This window comes from Malus sylvestris, chromosome 10 (assembly GCF_916048215.2).
Source record: "Malus sylvestris chromosome 10, drMalSylv7.2, whole genome shotgun sequence".
Taxonomy (NCBI): Eukaryota; Viridiplantae; Streptophyta; class Magnoliopsida; order Rosales; family Rosaceae; genus Malus; species Malus sylvestris.
The window spans coordinates 27,883,344-27,897,341 of NC_062269.1; the positions used below are offsets into that span (position 1 = coordinate 27,883,344).

A 13,998-nucleotide genomic window follows, 5' to 3' on the forward strand; every position below is an offset into this window, starting at 1 on the left:
TATTTCTATGGTGGTTGTACCTTACATCTAGAGAATTGCGCGTTGAAACCACAACGGTAACACATGTCTATTGGACCCCAAAAGTGTGGCAAGCGGCGTTCGTTATGGGAAGCTAAGATATCCACCAACACATGAAGCCACGGTATTCTCTTATTTACAATCAGCTCTACCCTTTTGAAGGCCTCCGAAATTACACTTCCGGAATCATCCACCATGTTCGTCTCACAGGTTTGATTTCGTTTGCTTCTTATTTTCTTCAAGGTTTCAATGGAGAATTACAAAGTTGGGTTTTGCTGAAATGACTGAACTTTTAAATCCCCCAAACATAAGTTTTGATGGAATGTGGTTCTTCTGATAAGTTGGTGATCTAATTGTTGTTTCGATGTAGGGTTGAAACCGAATACACGGTACTTTTAACGATGCGGGGATCCTTCTATACCTGCAATGAGTGAAATCCACCATTTCAAGACTATGCTAGTTTCTGGTCCTCGGAGCTACCCTGAAAGAATAGCGGTTGTGGGAGACCTTGGCCTTACAACACAACTACCACAATAAGTCACTTGACAAGTAACAATCCTGATCTTGTTCTATTGATTGGTGATGTTACTTATACAAACCTCAACCACACACAAATGGAACTGGCTCTGACTGCTATTCTTGCTCATTTCCAAACTCTCCGATACATGAAACCTATCAGCCTCGATGGGATTACTGAGGAAGGTTAAAACATAAATTGCTTTATTTCTATCGCATGCAATGGCTGCTGTAAATTATGGTATAGAACTTATTTTCTTATGTTGTCATTGCTGGGTAATTTGTGTAGGTATATGCAGAGTTTAGTGTCCAAAGTTCCAATAATGGTTGTTGAAGGGAAACATGAAATAGAAGAACAGGCTGAAAATAAGACTTTTGAGGCTTATAGTTCTTGGTTTGCATTCCCATCTGAAGAAAGCGGATCTTTGTCCACATTCTACTACTCATTTAATGCAGGGGGGATTCATTTTATCATGCTTGGAGCTTACACTGACTTTAGCAAATCAGGTAATTAAAGTTTGCCTAATTTTTGAGCTCATTCCTTGCCTAAATATTTGTATTTTTGCATTTCTTTTTCTTTACAAATGATTTCGTTATTGTTTCTATCCCCATTAATCAGTGATTTCTTTGCCTACAGGGAAACAATACAAGTGGCTAGAGCAAGATTTGGCTAATGTGGACAGATCCACAACTCCCTGGTTGGTAGCTACTTGGCATTACAGAGAAGCTGTAACACCCGTCCCCTAATTATAAAGATATATGTGTGTAATTATCCCAAAACATTTTAAATATATCAATTTTGTCCCATTTTATCTACCCAATCTGAAAATGGATTCCTTTCTTTCCCTCAAGCTGCCATGTGGCAGCACCCCCTTCACTTACCTCACTTCTCTCTCTGTCCCTCCCCCCCCCCCCCCCCGTGAACCCCTTTCTCTTTCTTATTCGTTTATGTATGTCCTGTCTCTCTCCCTCTCGGACCTCTCTCATATCTCTCTTCTCTCCCTCTTCTCTGCACCACAGCAGCACGCACGCACCCATCTCCCTGTGCGAGAAAGTCCATCGTCATCATCATCTCATCCTGCTCTCTGTCTCTCTCTCTCTCCTTCTCGTTCCCGTGACCCCAGTAAAACCTGGAGATGAACTCCGGCGAGTTTCTCTTTTTCCTCCGATTTGGTAAGCCTCAAATCCCTCTCTTTTGTCCTAGAATCTGTGTGAATGGGTTTTAATTGAGTTGTTTTTCGTATATTTGGAGGTTATAGGACGAAATCGAAGTCGGGTGTAAGCACACCCAACTCCGGCGACCTCGAGGGTTTTTCCGACCATCTCCAGCCGTTCCACGACGAATGGAAGGTATAAAAACTCTCCCCTCATCTTGATCTTCGTTTTGGTACCTAGATCGGGGTCTAGGGTTGTGTGTGGTAGTTGGGAGGAGCTGTGAAGCTCTGGTGGTGGTGCTCCGGTGAGACAGGCCTCCCAGGCCGGTTCCATGTCCGTGTGGTGAGGGAGCCCAAGCCCTAGCCCATTTATTTCCTTTTAATTGTTTTAATTAATTGTTATTGTTTAAGACCCAAAAGGTCTTTGGGCCGTTTATTTTTAGAGCCGTAGCCCATTAGTCAAGCCCAAAAACCTTTTAATGTTTTTATTCATTTTCTGAATTATAAATAAGGCCTTGAGCCAATTATAAAGTGGGCTTTCAGCCATTTTCCCAAATCCCTTTAGCTTAATTAAAACCTAAACCCCAAGCCCAATCTGACTTTGACCTTGACCAGTTGAATCTGACTGTTGACTTGGTCAACGGTCAGAGTTGACTTTGATGTAGACTTTGGCTTTGACCGGTCAACGGTCAACGTTGACTTTTTGAGTTGACTTTTCGAGATTTCGTCCAGGACCTCTCCTAGGCTAATTTCGACGTCCTGAACCTGTTTTTGAAGTCCGTTTCCCAAATTCAATCGTTTGAATATAGTTTGACTAAAGGTACTCCTTTTTTGTGAATAGGTGCAATTATTAACGGTGATTCCGTTATACCTTTTTGGTTTAGCTTTGCACCATCGGTGTACGGTGAGTGGACCCCTTCAAAAGCATGTTTTAATAATAGAAATGCATACATGAAAAGCATGATTTAATAATTATGTTTTATGAAGTACTTTATGAGATAATATGCTTACTGAGGCTAGATTGAATTATTACTATTTTTCCTATAACCCATGTTCTTATAGAATATCCGATGGATGACGATATGATATTTAGAACATTTTTAGAACACCTCTTTGTAGTATAGATGATGGATAACTTTATACTACGAAGTTGTTTTTCAATATATATATGTTCAATGGTTTTGTACTTACCTAGTGGTCATTTCCGCTACGGGACGTAGGGATAGATTCCGGTCCATCCCGGGCGACGGTTTGGTGTTGGCATAGGGCCTGGAGTGTGTTTCCTCTTGCTATTTAGCAGAGGGACAGGGAGCCGGCATGAGGCCTGAAGTTTATTTTCCTCTGACTGTCTGCTCAGAGACGGGAAGCCGGCATGGGGCCTGGGGGTTATCGGACAATTCACTAGTGATTATTATATATAAGTTATGATTTGAGACATTGCACGGCATGCTAGGTTTCGGAAAACCTATGTTTAACATTATATATGTGTTTTCATAAAACCTGGAGGTTAGTACATTGATAACTATTTTATTATATATATATCAACTTGGTCCACTCATGTTTGTTTTGTGCCCCCTTTAGGATAAAGAATCGAGGCGTACAATCCCGGCATCCAGGCACTTCCGCATCGGTATCTTCGAGTCCTCTCGGTGTAGGACCCACTTCTATGTTCATTCAATTTTTATATTAATTCTTTTAATGTTCTAGATTAGATGTGTGCTCTGAAAATGTTCCTTAAATGCATATTCATTATTCTTTTATATTTATAAGTCTTAATTATTCCTTGTTTTCAGCATTTGCACTCAATAAATGGCTTTCGTCACCCTCAGGTGTCGGCCAGCACGTGCCTATCCTGGTATTCGAGGAAATATCAGGATCGGGGCATGTCAGATTGGTATCAAAGCGTGGTTTGTTCAGAGCATACTTAGGATCTTCTCTTACTAAAGTAGTGTGTTGGTTTTGACGTCATTTGGATGTCAGGACTTCTGGATTTAGTGTTATTCGGCGCAGTTATGCGAATCTTTCTCTGTTTGAATTGTCACCTTCTGGTTGATATACAAGGATTCGTGTCGGGATTGTACCTCATCAGTGACGTGTTTGAATTGTTGGACGACTTTCAACTTCGGATCGATGCTCTACGACGTGCATTCCCTGGGAATGACGGGTAAAGTTGGTGTTACTTGTAAACGACGTATTTTAGAAATCTCAGTTTGAGGAAGCCTGGTCAAGACCAGCTGTAAATCCAAAATGGCGATGCCACTCTGCAACATGCATTCCCTAGGAATTGCGAGCAGGGTCGGCTTTGCATCGAAATCTTGGGAAACGGAAAAACCCTGGTGATACGAATTACCAACTGGAGATTTGAAGCGATGATATCACTCTACAACATGCGTTCCCTAGGAATGGCGAGCAGAGTCATATCTCTTGGAAATTGCTTGAAATATTCGAAATGCGTGCTAAAGAAGCGAGTAAGTGCTAGTGGTGACGACGGTTAGTAGGTGGTAGTTGGTGGGAGCAAATCAATGTTCTCGGACTTATTACCATTGAAGAAATTCGTGGGGATCTTTATAACAATTCTCGGCGATTGTTCTATCGGTTACCTTCTTGTTTACTCAACGACGAAGTCAAGTTCTCGAACCTTTGATCGTTAACTTCACATCAAATCCTTTAAAATTTGACTTCGTCTAGAGATTACATTTTTCTTGGGAAACTCCTCAGTAGCAGATGCTATTCCCATCAATTTTCCCAAAATGGAGTTACGATTCTTGTTGTTGTGGTAGTTGGACTTAGATGATGAAAATCCAAACTTGTTTGGATAAACAGATTCCTTGAATTTCACCTAGGTCTGGTACTCGGTGGTAAAATGCCCCTTGTCCTCGTACTTTCAGTAGAGGTAAACTTAACCTCTTGCTTGTAGCCCAACTGACCAGTGCTCTTGTCCGTTAACTGTTTAGCCTTGTAATTTTCAGTGTAATGACTTAAGACTCTACCATATTAATCATTGTACGAAGATCGAGCCTTACTCTAAACTTCTCTGGACTCATTGAGCTTTGGTTTGCTCAGAGGCATGCTTTAAGGTAGCCAATCGTGTCACTGCATGTATACGCGAGCTGCTTCGTATCTTTCTTCATCGTCATTCTGTTAATTCAGAGGTTCTATGTTTAATTTTAAACTTTGAAACAAATCTCACAAAGTATTGTGAATTTCGAAATGTCTTTGGCCTCGTCGAATCTTATTAACAATTCTTAACTATTCTTGAAATTAGACCTGTTCCTTTTGGCTAAGAAACCAGTCGACCTTATTGTGATGATTAGTCAAATAATCATGAACAGTGACTTTTGTTTCTGCATCTTCATTTTCCTTCGCTTGTTTGTTTCTCAATGTAAACTGAATCATGCCGGAAAAAAAAAAGGTTTGTTCTCGGCATGGTTTCTGGTTTAAATCCCGATATCTTGTACTCCAGTTTTAATGGACTTGTTTTGACTCTCAAATTCTTGAGTGTTCTTTTAGCCTTCTCGACATGGTTTCTCGCTCAATCAGTGAGGAATTCACGATCAATCGATTCGGCGGAAGTGTGTGCCCAATTCTTATCGTTTTGGACAGGAATGTTGGGAGCATAATATTTTGACAAGCTTACCAGACTTACCAGAAAGAGTTCCTCGTGGGTGTGAAGTTTAAGTCGTCTTTTGGTAAGAGACCGGTGAAGATTGTAGGGCAGATGATCAGCAAATTGCATCACTATCTTCACGCTGAATTGATTGGTCACCACTCATTATCTTGCTACAACTCATAACCATCATATCGTACTCTGGTAGATCTTTTCGATGATGTGATGTGTTCGCCTCAACGCACCTCAACGTAGCTTTCCACTACCTCGCACCAGGATCTTTCGGTTCGAGAGCACGTGGGCATGAGGTTTAAGCGGTCTTTTAGTAAGAGTTGGTTGAAGGTTTTAGTACAGAAGGTCAGCATATTGTATCACCATCTTACTAGAATTCATAGGCATCACATCGGTTATTTTCCAACGATATGTGTTCGTCTCAGCGCATATTTCCACTGTTTCACTTTTGAACCATATTGTGATGAATATGTGGTTGTCGAAACACTTCTAGCATATCTGTTTGGTGCATTCTGGGATGACACTACAGCACGGTCGATGCGAGAATTGGATAATCTTTACACTTCTCTTGAATTCCAAGGTACAGTTTCCAAGTGAGTTCTTTGCTGGCAAAACACTGAGGTAATTGGTCACATTTAGAAGATCTGAGGAGGATATGATGCTTGGTCCTGGATGGAGTTGTTACGACGACAGTTCTTATTTTGTTCAATTTGAGTATGGCACTATTGCGACCTGGTATGAGAGTTTCTACAGACAACACTAGTTGATAGAGGAGTATTGTGAACTAGTAGTTGGAGGATTGAATTTACAACATGTGAAATTGTGCACCCTTAGGAAATTACTGCTTGCTTATCGAGACAACAAATGTGTGATCGATATCACGAGCGGCCGACTATTGTATCGATAACTTATTTGTTGGGTTCGTTAAGCAAGTGGGCAGGAAGATCCGTCTATGGCAATTGTTATAGAGTCGCTATTCTTGGGACTTGACCCAAAGACTCATCTTTTCTCGGAGTACGTGAAGTTACGAATTCTTAGGCGAGACCCACTTCCATTTTCAGTTTTGGTTTTCAGTATAAGTATTTTAACTTCCTTTAATTTAGTTAATTGTTGTCATTATAAATGTTTTGAGGAAAGTGTTTTCCGTTTTCAATTTTAAGTTCAGCACGAGTTTTTGACCTATATGTTATTACATCTCTATTTTGACGTTATCGTATTTTATGTACTTACTTTTGACCTTAAGCTATTTTATGTTTTCGACCTTATATCTTATTAAAGTATGTTTTCTACTTTCACACTGATGGGGAAGAAAGTAAGAGCTTGGAGGCATAATAGAGGATTTTGCAACCCGCTCGCGACGTTGTGGCATATTCTCTTTGATGCACCCACTCTGACTTGATTTCTCTTTATACATATATTCTTCTTACTATTTTTTAGTACTTCAATTTAGTAAATGATTTTAAATTTCGGGGGCGAAATTTTTATAAGGGGGGTAAATTGTAACACCCACCCCTAATTATAAAGATATATGTATGTAATTATCCCAAAACAATTTAAATATATCAATTTTGTCCCATTTTATCTACCCAATCTGAAAATGGATTCCTTTCTTTCCCTTAAGCTACCACGTGGCAGCACCCCCTTCACTCACCTCACTTCTCTCTCTGTGCCCCCCCCCCCCCCGTGAACCCCTTCCTCATTCTTCTTCGTTTCTGTCTATCCTGTCTCTCTCCCTCTTCTCTGCACCGCAGCAGCATGCACGCACCCATCTCCCCGCACGAGGAAGTCCATTGTCATCATCATCTCGTCCTGCTCTCTCTCTTTCTCTCTCTCTCTCCCTCTCGTTCCCGCAACCCCAGTAAAACCCGGAGAGGAACTCCGGCGAGTTTCTTTTTTTCCTCCGGTTTGGTAAGCCTCAAATCCTTCTCTTTCGTCCTAGAATATGTGTGAATAGGTTTTAATTGAGTTGTTTTTCTTATATTTGGAGGTTATAGGACAAAATCGAAGCCGAGTGTAAGCACACCCAACTCCGGCGACCTCGGGGGTTTTTCCGGCCATCTCCGGCTGTTCCACGACGAAAGGAAGGTATAAAAACTCTCCCCTCGTCTTGCTCTTCGTTTTGGTACGTAGATCGGGGTCTAGGGTTGTGTGTGGTTGTCGGCGGAGCTGTGAAGCTCTAGTGGTGGTGCTCCGGTGAGACAGGCCTCCCAGGCCGGTTCCATGTCAAGCGGGCCTTAGGCCCGTGTGGTGAGGGAGCCCAAGCCTTAGCCCATTTATTTCCTTTTAATTGTTTTAATTAATTGTTATTGTTTAAGACCCAAAAGGCCTTCAGGCCGTTTATGTTTAGGGCCGTAGCCCATTAGTCAAGCCCAAAAACCTTTTAATGTTTTTATTCATTTTCTGAATTATAAATAAGGCCTTGAGCCAATTATAGAGTGGGCCTTCAGCCATTTTCCCAAATCCCTTTAGCTTAATTAAACCCCAAACCCCAAGCCCAATCTGATTTTGACCTTGACCAGTTGACTCTGAGTGTTGACTTTGGCATTGACTTTGACCGGTCAACGGTCAACGGTCAACGTTGACTTTTTAAGTTGACTTTTCGAGGTTTCGTCCAAGACCTCTCCTAGGCTAATTTCGATGTCCTGAACCTGTTTTTGAAGTCCGTTTTCCCAAATTCAATCGTTTGAATATAGTTTGACTAAAGGTACTCCTTTTTGTGAATAGGTGCAATTATTAACGGTGATTCCGTTATACCTTTTTGGTATAGCTTTGCACCATCGGTGTACAGTGAGTGGACCTCTTCAAAAGCATGTTTTAATAATATAAATGCATACATGAAAAGCATGATTTAATACTTGTGTTTTATGAAGTACTTTATGAGATAATATGCTTACTGAGGCTAGATTGAATTATTACTATTTTTCCTAGAACCCATGTTCTTATAGAATATCCGATGGATGACGATATGATATTTAGAACATGTTTAGAACACCTCTTTGTAGTATAGATGATGGATGACTTTATACTACGAAGTTGTTTTTCAATATATATATGTTCAATGGTTTTGTACTTACCTAGTGGTTTTGTACTTTATACTACGAAGTTGTTTTTCAATATATATATATATGATATATTGTTTTTCAATATATTGCTTGTGTATCGCATCTTGTAAAAACGTACAACTTACGAAAAAATTTAGCCCTACTGAAAATGCCAATTGAAATGCAAAAGCGAAATAAGAATTGAAGCAAAAAACAGTATCCTTCTTTCATTTAAAAAAATTATGAAAACTGAAATTGAATAATAAAAAGTTAGAAATAAGGTTACCTTGTTGTATACTAGGCAGTAGGAAGAGGAAGAGACCGAAGCAGAAGCAGCGCTGTGAGTGAGAGGGAAAAGGGCAGACTCGGCGCAGAAAATGTATTTTCTGCATTTTGTTCGTACAGCTTCGTGCGATAATGCGATGGCAGAGAGGGGTTTTTATTTTGATTCTTGTGTGACCGTTTTTCAACACCCTTCCAAATTTACGAACTTACCCTCCGAAATTCGGCAGTGGTTTGCGGCCTCCAATTCAGTGTCTTCTTTGTGTCTGTTCTCTTAACTTTTTAACAGCTGTCTATAAACTTAACTTCTAATTTAACGGTGCTATCTTTTCAAAAGACTAATATAACAAATAAAAAAGAAATAAAAGAAAAACAAAAGGTGCCAAACTCTCCACCTACCCGATAACACTATATCACTATTTAATTTAACAGTGTTATCTTTTAAGGGAATGTTGTTGTTTTTCTTTAATTTTTAGTTTTTTTTTTTAAATGTTAACACTGTGGAATTGGTATTAAGTTGAAGCATGTGTCACTAAGTTAGAAAGAAGACATGACGAAGACACTAGACATTAGACTCCTGGCCCTCAATTTGTAAATCAAATTAATAGTTTCCGTGGTGATAGAGTATTCGGAGGAAAGTCTATGTAGTAAAAAGATCGTCGAGGTCTTCCGGCGGCTCAACTCCAAGCCCAACTATGATGCCTGCTCCATCGTCTACAAGCGCTAGCTCACCCTCGAGCACCTCAGCAACACCGCCCTTTGAATCGGCGCCACCAGCAACCTGGACCTCGTCGTCGGCCTCCTCGCTGCAATTCCGCAACTTTCGCGCCGTTCACCTTGACGAGCACCTTAACCTTTCGTCAATGAGGCTGCATTCTGTTTGAGAAAATGAATTTCCTTGATTAAGAGAATAAAATTACAATGTTGTGGTATGTTTATATATATACACACTCTCATATAACTCTAACCTTCTAACCACCTTGCCACCTATACAACAATCTCAACTAATTACTAGTCTAATACAACAACCACAACAAACTAACTAGCTCTAAGTTTTATCACTGATGTGAGAATTAACTTGACACACAAATTAAACCCTATGGATGACAATTGTAGTATATGAGCAAATAGGGATCGTTCTAGACCGGGGATTAACTAGGGATGCTAATCAATGTGAAACTGACTCAAGAACATAAAAACATAATGTAGAACACTAAACTAGACTCAATTAATGCAAAACTAGAGTTTAAAACACCTAAACAAACCAAAAACTCAAAACAGCAACTAAAAGACTCAAAACTGCCTCAAAACCACTTTCTGGGCAGTTTTGAGTACCTAACACTAATTGGACGAAATTGGACTATAACTCGACTCAAAACACTTAAAAACACAAACTAAATTTATTTCTAACTAATCTAACACTTTAAAATAAATGGGGGATTGATTTTGACCAAATTAAAACTTTAAAACTTAAACTTTGAAAACAAATGTAAAGCAAAACAGATTGTGATGAAATAGAATGGTGAGAAACTAGTTAGAGGGTTCCTTATCCACACATGAACATATGCATACAACTCGATTTCCAATTACTCTTTCAACAAACCATGAATGACAATGCCCCAAATTAACTAGGTTGCACCAATTAATTCTCAGATTTCCCTAGATTCATTGAATTGAATGGAATACGCATTACAACCAAATTATTCTTATCAAGGACCCTAACTATGGAATACGCATGATAGAGACACATATCAAAGATCATTAAGTTCAATGGAAATCATAAGCATTGACGAGGCATTCATAACTATGGGATACGCATGTTACTCTTGCCTAGGATTTACGTAACACAATCGTGACTAACGACTTTTACTACTTATGAATATAAGTTAATAACGATTAGGTGAAATTCCCTTATATCCTAGCATCAAGTTTAGGCATGCAAATTAAGTGTCGACCCTCAACCCACATACATAAACAAGTTATCAATCAAATAGATAAGTAAACCACATTCACGATTTATGAAATCATAATTGGAAGAAATCAAATCATATACAACATATGTCCATGGCTTCAAATTCGCCTCTAACTAAAAAGAAATTAGTTCCACATGTTTAACATAATTGAAAAGCAAATTAAATTAAACATGAAAACAGAAACAAGAGAAGAAAGAACTCCAAACACTCCACTAATGGCAGATTGCATGTGCAAGGTTTCTCCCTCCTTTGGACTGCACGGCACTACTTCTTTCTCCTTCAATGGTGGCTACACGAGGTGGTGATGGTGGTGGAAAGGTGCGGCTGTGGTGGATGAATGGTTATGGAATAGGGTAGAAGGGTTAAGGGGACTAGGGGGCACGGCAAGAACTTAGAACTAAGGAGAATGATGTTGGTGGTTGCGGCAAAGGCTTAGGGTAAATTTCTGGAGTGAATGGATGATATGGGAGGTGGTAGGTTCGGCCAAAAGCTTTAAAGGAGTATATATAGGCACTTAAAAACCCTAGCAATCAGATTAGGGTTTCTAGAAACCCAAATCCAACAGAAAATAGGTTAAAACAATCAGATTTTGCATAGGAAAAGGCCTAGGGTTCGGCTGGTTTAGTGGGCAAGGGTTAAGGCTTCTAGAATGCCTTGCAAGGCAAGGCAAACAAGTTCTTCTAGAAGGCTAGGTGCGGCAAAGGTTTAGGGAGATCATATTATGCAATGGGCTAGGGTTTAGGTGCGGCAAAGGTTGAATATCCACAAAGAATTAGGGTTTTAGCCCACTTAGTTTTAGAAAGGAATGTGTATAACCCAAAACCACAAGGAAAGGGCCTAACAAGTCAGAATTCAAGAGAGATTGGGCTAGGAAGGTGCGGCTCCAATCTAAAAGGGTAAGGATGGTTCATCCAAAAGCCCAAAGCCAAGAATAGAAACTCTCGAAAATGGAAACCTCCAAGAATAGAAACTTCCAACTTTAGAAACTTTAGTTGCCAATTCCGACTTCTTTGTTCTTCACTTTTATTTCTTCATTTCATCCAAACCTTGTGTTCCAAGCATGTACTTTTCAATCCAAGCTCACAATTTGCTCCAAAAACTCCAAATTGCCATCTTTTATGTCATATGCCCTTTAAGCCTAAAAACACATGAAAGTAGCTCAAAAGACTACTTTAACGAAGAAAACATAACGAAAATGCATAAGAACTAGCTAACTAAGGCGCATAAATATGCTCCTATCAATCACCAATTGAATCTTTAACAATACTATCCTTAACATCCCCCCTCAAACTGAACTAAGGAGTTCGAAGGGACAATTTGGATCTTAAGAGCTGAAACCGATCTTTAGAAAGAGATTTTGTGCGGATATATGAAATTTGATTTTGAGTGAATATAAAATGGAATGAGATGACCTTCGATAACACCTTTTCTCGAATGTAGTAGTAATCAATCTCTACATGCTTTGTTCTAGCATGAAACAAAAGATTTTTGGCAAGAGAGATAGTTGATTGATTATCACACTAGAGTTAAGGAGTACATGTGTAACAACCCGTCCTGGATTTTTACAGAACGAAAGGGTAATGTTGTAATTTCATGTTGGATTGGGATATTGGTTTAAAATATTATTTTTGAGGGCCTTAATAGGTGTGCCCAAGGGGCCCACCTTTGGAGTTTGTCCCAACCCTCTCCTTTCTCTCTCTCTCTCACTCCATCTCTCTCTTTCTTCCCTCCCGTGAGTCTCACTCTCCCTCTCACTTTATCTCTCTCACTCTCACTTCTTTCCCTTCTCTCTCAGCAAGCACCGAAGGGTGCCGTGGGGTAAAGCACCACCTAAGAAACCACCCATTTCACCTTATAGACCTCACGAGCTCAAACCCGAGCCCTGTTACGTGGGAAAAACCGAACCGTGAGACTCTAACTCCAAGCTCCGACGAGAACAAAGTTCCCCGACGCGACTTCAAATGATTTTGTAACTTTTCCAATTTGGGTAAGCCTCAAAACACTCCAAATGCTTCTCTTTTCGTCCCTATTGTTACACCCACCCCTTATTTAAATTGTATTTTCATTACGTTTGAGTTTATCTTGCTTTTAAAAATGGTTTTGTGTCTTAATTGGTGAGCCCAAGGGGCCCACCCCCTGTCTGTACTCTGTCCCCTCTTCTTAGCTGCCACGTGGCAGTCTCCCTAAGCTTTCTTTCTTCTTCTCTCCTTTTGTTTCCCCCGAGCTCTCTCCCTCACCCGCTCTCTCTGTCTTTCTCTCCCTCCATCCGAGCAGCACACACCTAACCACCACTATGTGGGCCTCCTCTCCCCCACCCTTCTTGAACTTCATCACTGTCACTCACCCTTATCACCCCTACTACTCACCATCGCAGTAGAGCTGTCGTCCCTGACGAATCTCTCGACGAGCCTTGTATCCCCGACTTTGGGTAAAGATCGTATCAGGTCGTTTCATTTTAGTTTTTCTACTCCTGGCACGATCTTGAGCTTACACGGGAGTTTGGGTGAGTTTTATACAGAAACCAACTTGGTAAAACCTTTTCTTAAATTCCGGTGAGGAACCCGTCACTTTCGAGGCCATTTCTGGCCAAACCATGGCGATTTGGCCGGTGTGCAAGGTATCAATCTCTTCGTCTCGCTGAGTACTACAACTTTCCTTTTTGTTTCACCCAATTTCGTTGAGTATTGAAGAAGTTATATCCATTTGAATCTTACCCAGTTTCCGGCGACCTTAGTGGCTTTCGAGGGGTTTTATGGCCAAAAAACGGCGAGTTAGTGTCGTGTAGGTACCATTCTCTTCCTCTCTTCGAGGGCTACAACTTTTGTTTTTGAATCCCTCAATTTCGATGAGTTTTGACAAAGTTATGGCCGTTTAAAGTTGGTGTGGATTTTTGGCCGAATTCTTGCCTTCTCATCCTTGGGTCCGACGACCTACCAAACCCAGGCCCTTTGGGCCTTTCCTGCCGAGCCCAACCCAAAACCCATTTCAGTTTTATTATTTATTTTATTAATTGTTTTAAGTTAAAGGCCTTTGGGCCAAATTAGCTAAGGCCCTAAGCCTTTTTATCTAGAAACCCAAAACCCTTAGGCTTAAGGCCTTCGGACCTTTTGAACCAGGGCCCTAAGCCCTCTCCTCTAAACCTAGCCCACCTAATTAGCTAAACCCTTAACCCTATCCGGTCCAAACCCTTTATGGGAAATATTCTGTTAGGGAATATTCCGTCAGGGAATATTCTAGGAATATTCTATTGACGTTTACGAAATTTAACCGGAACTCTTCTTAAGATAATTCGATGTTCTGAATCCGTTTCCAACGTCCGTCTTCCCAAATTAAATTTCTATTACATAGTTTTATTAATTGAGCCCTTTATGTGCTTAGGAGCAATTATAGTGGCG

General features: G+C 40.3%; 1 pseudogene; it reads left to right on the top strand.

Moving 5' to 3' along the window:
• LOC126584404 (purple acid phosphatase 15-like) overlaps positions 1-13,998 on the top strand; it is a 31,423-nt pseudogene that overhangs the window by 1,412 nt on the left and 16,013 nt on the right.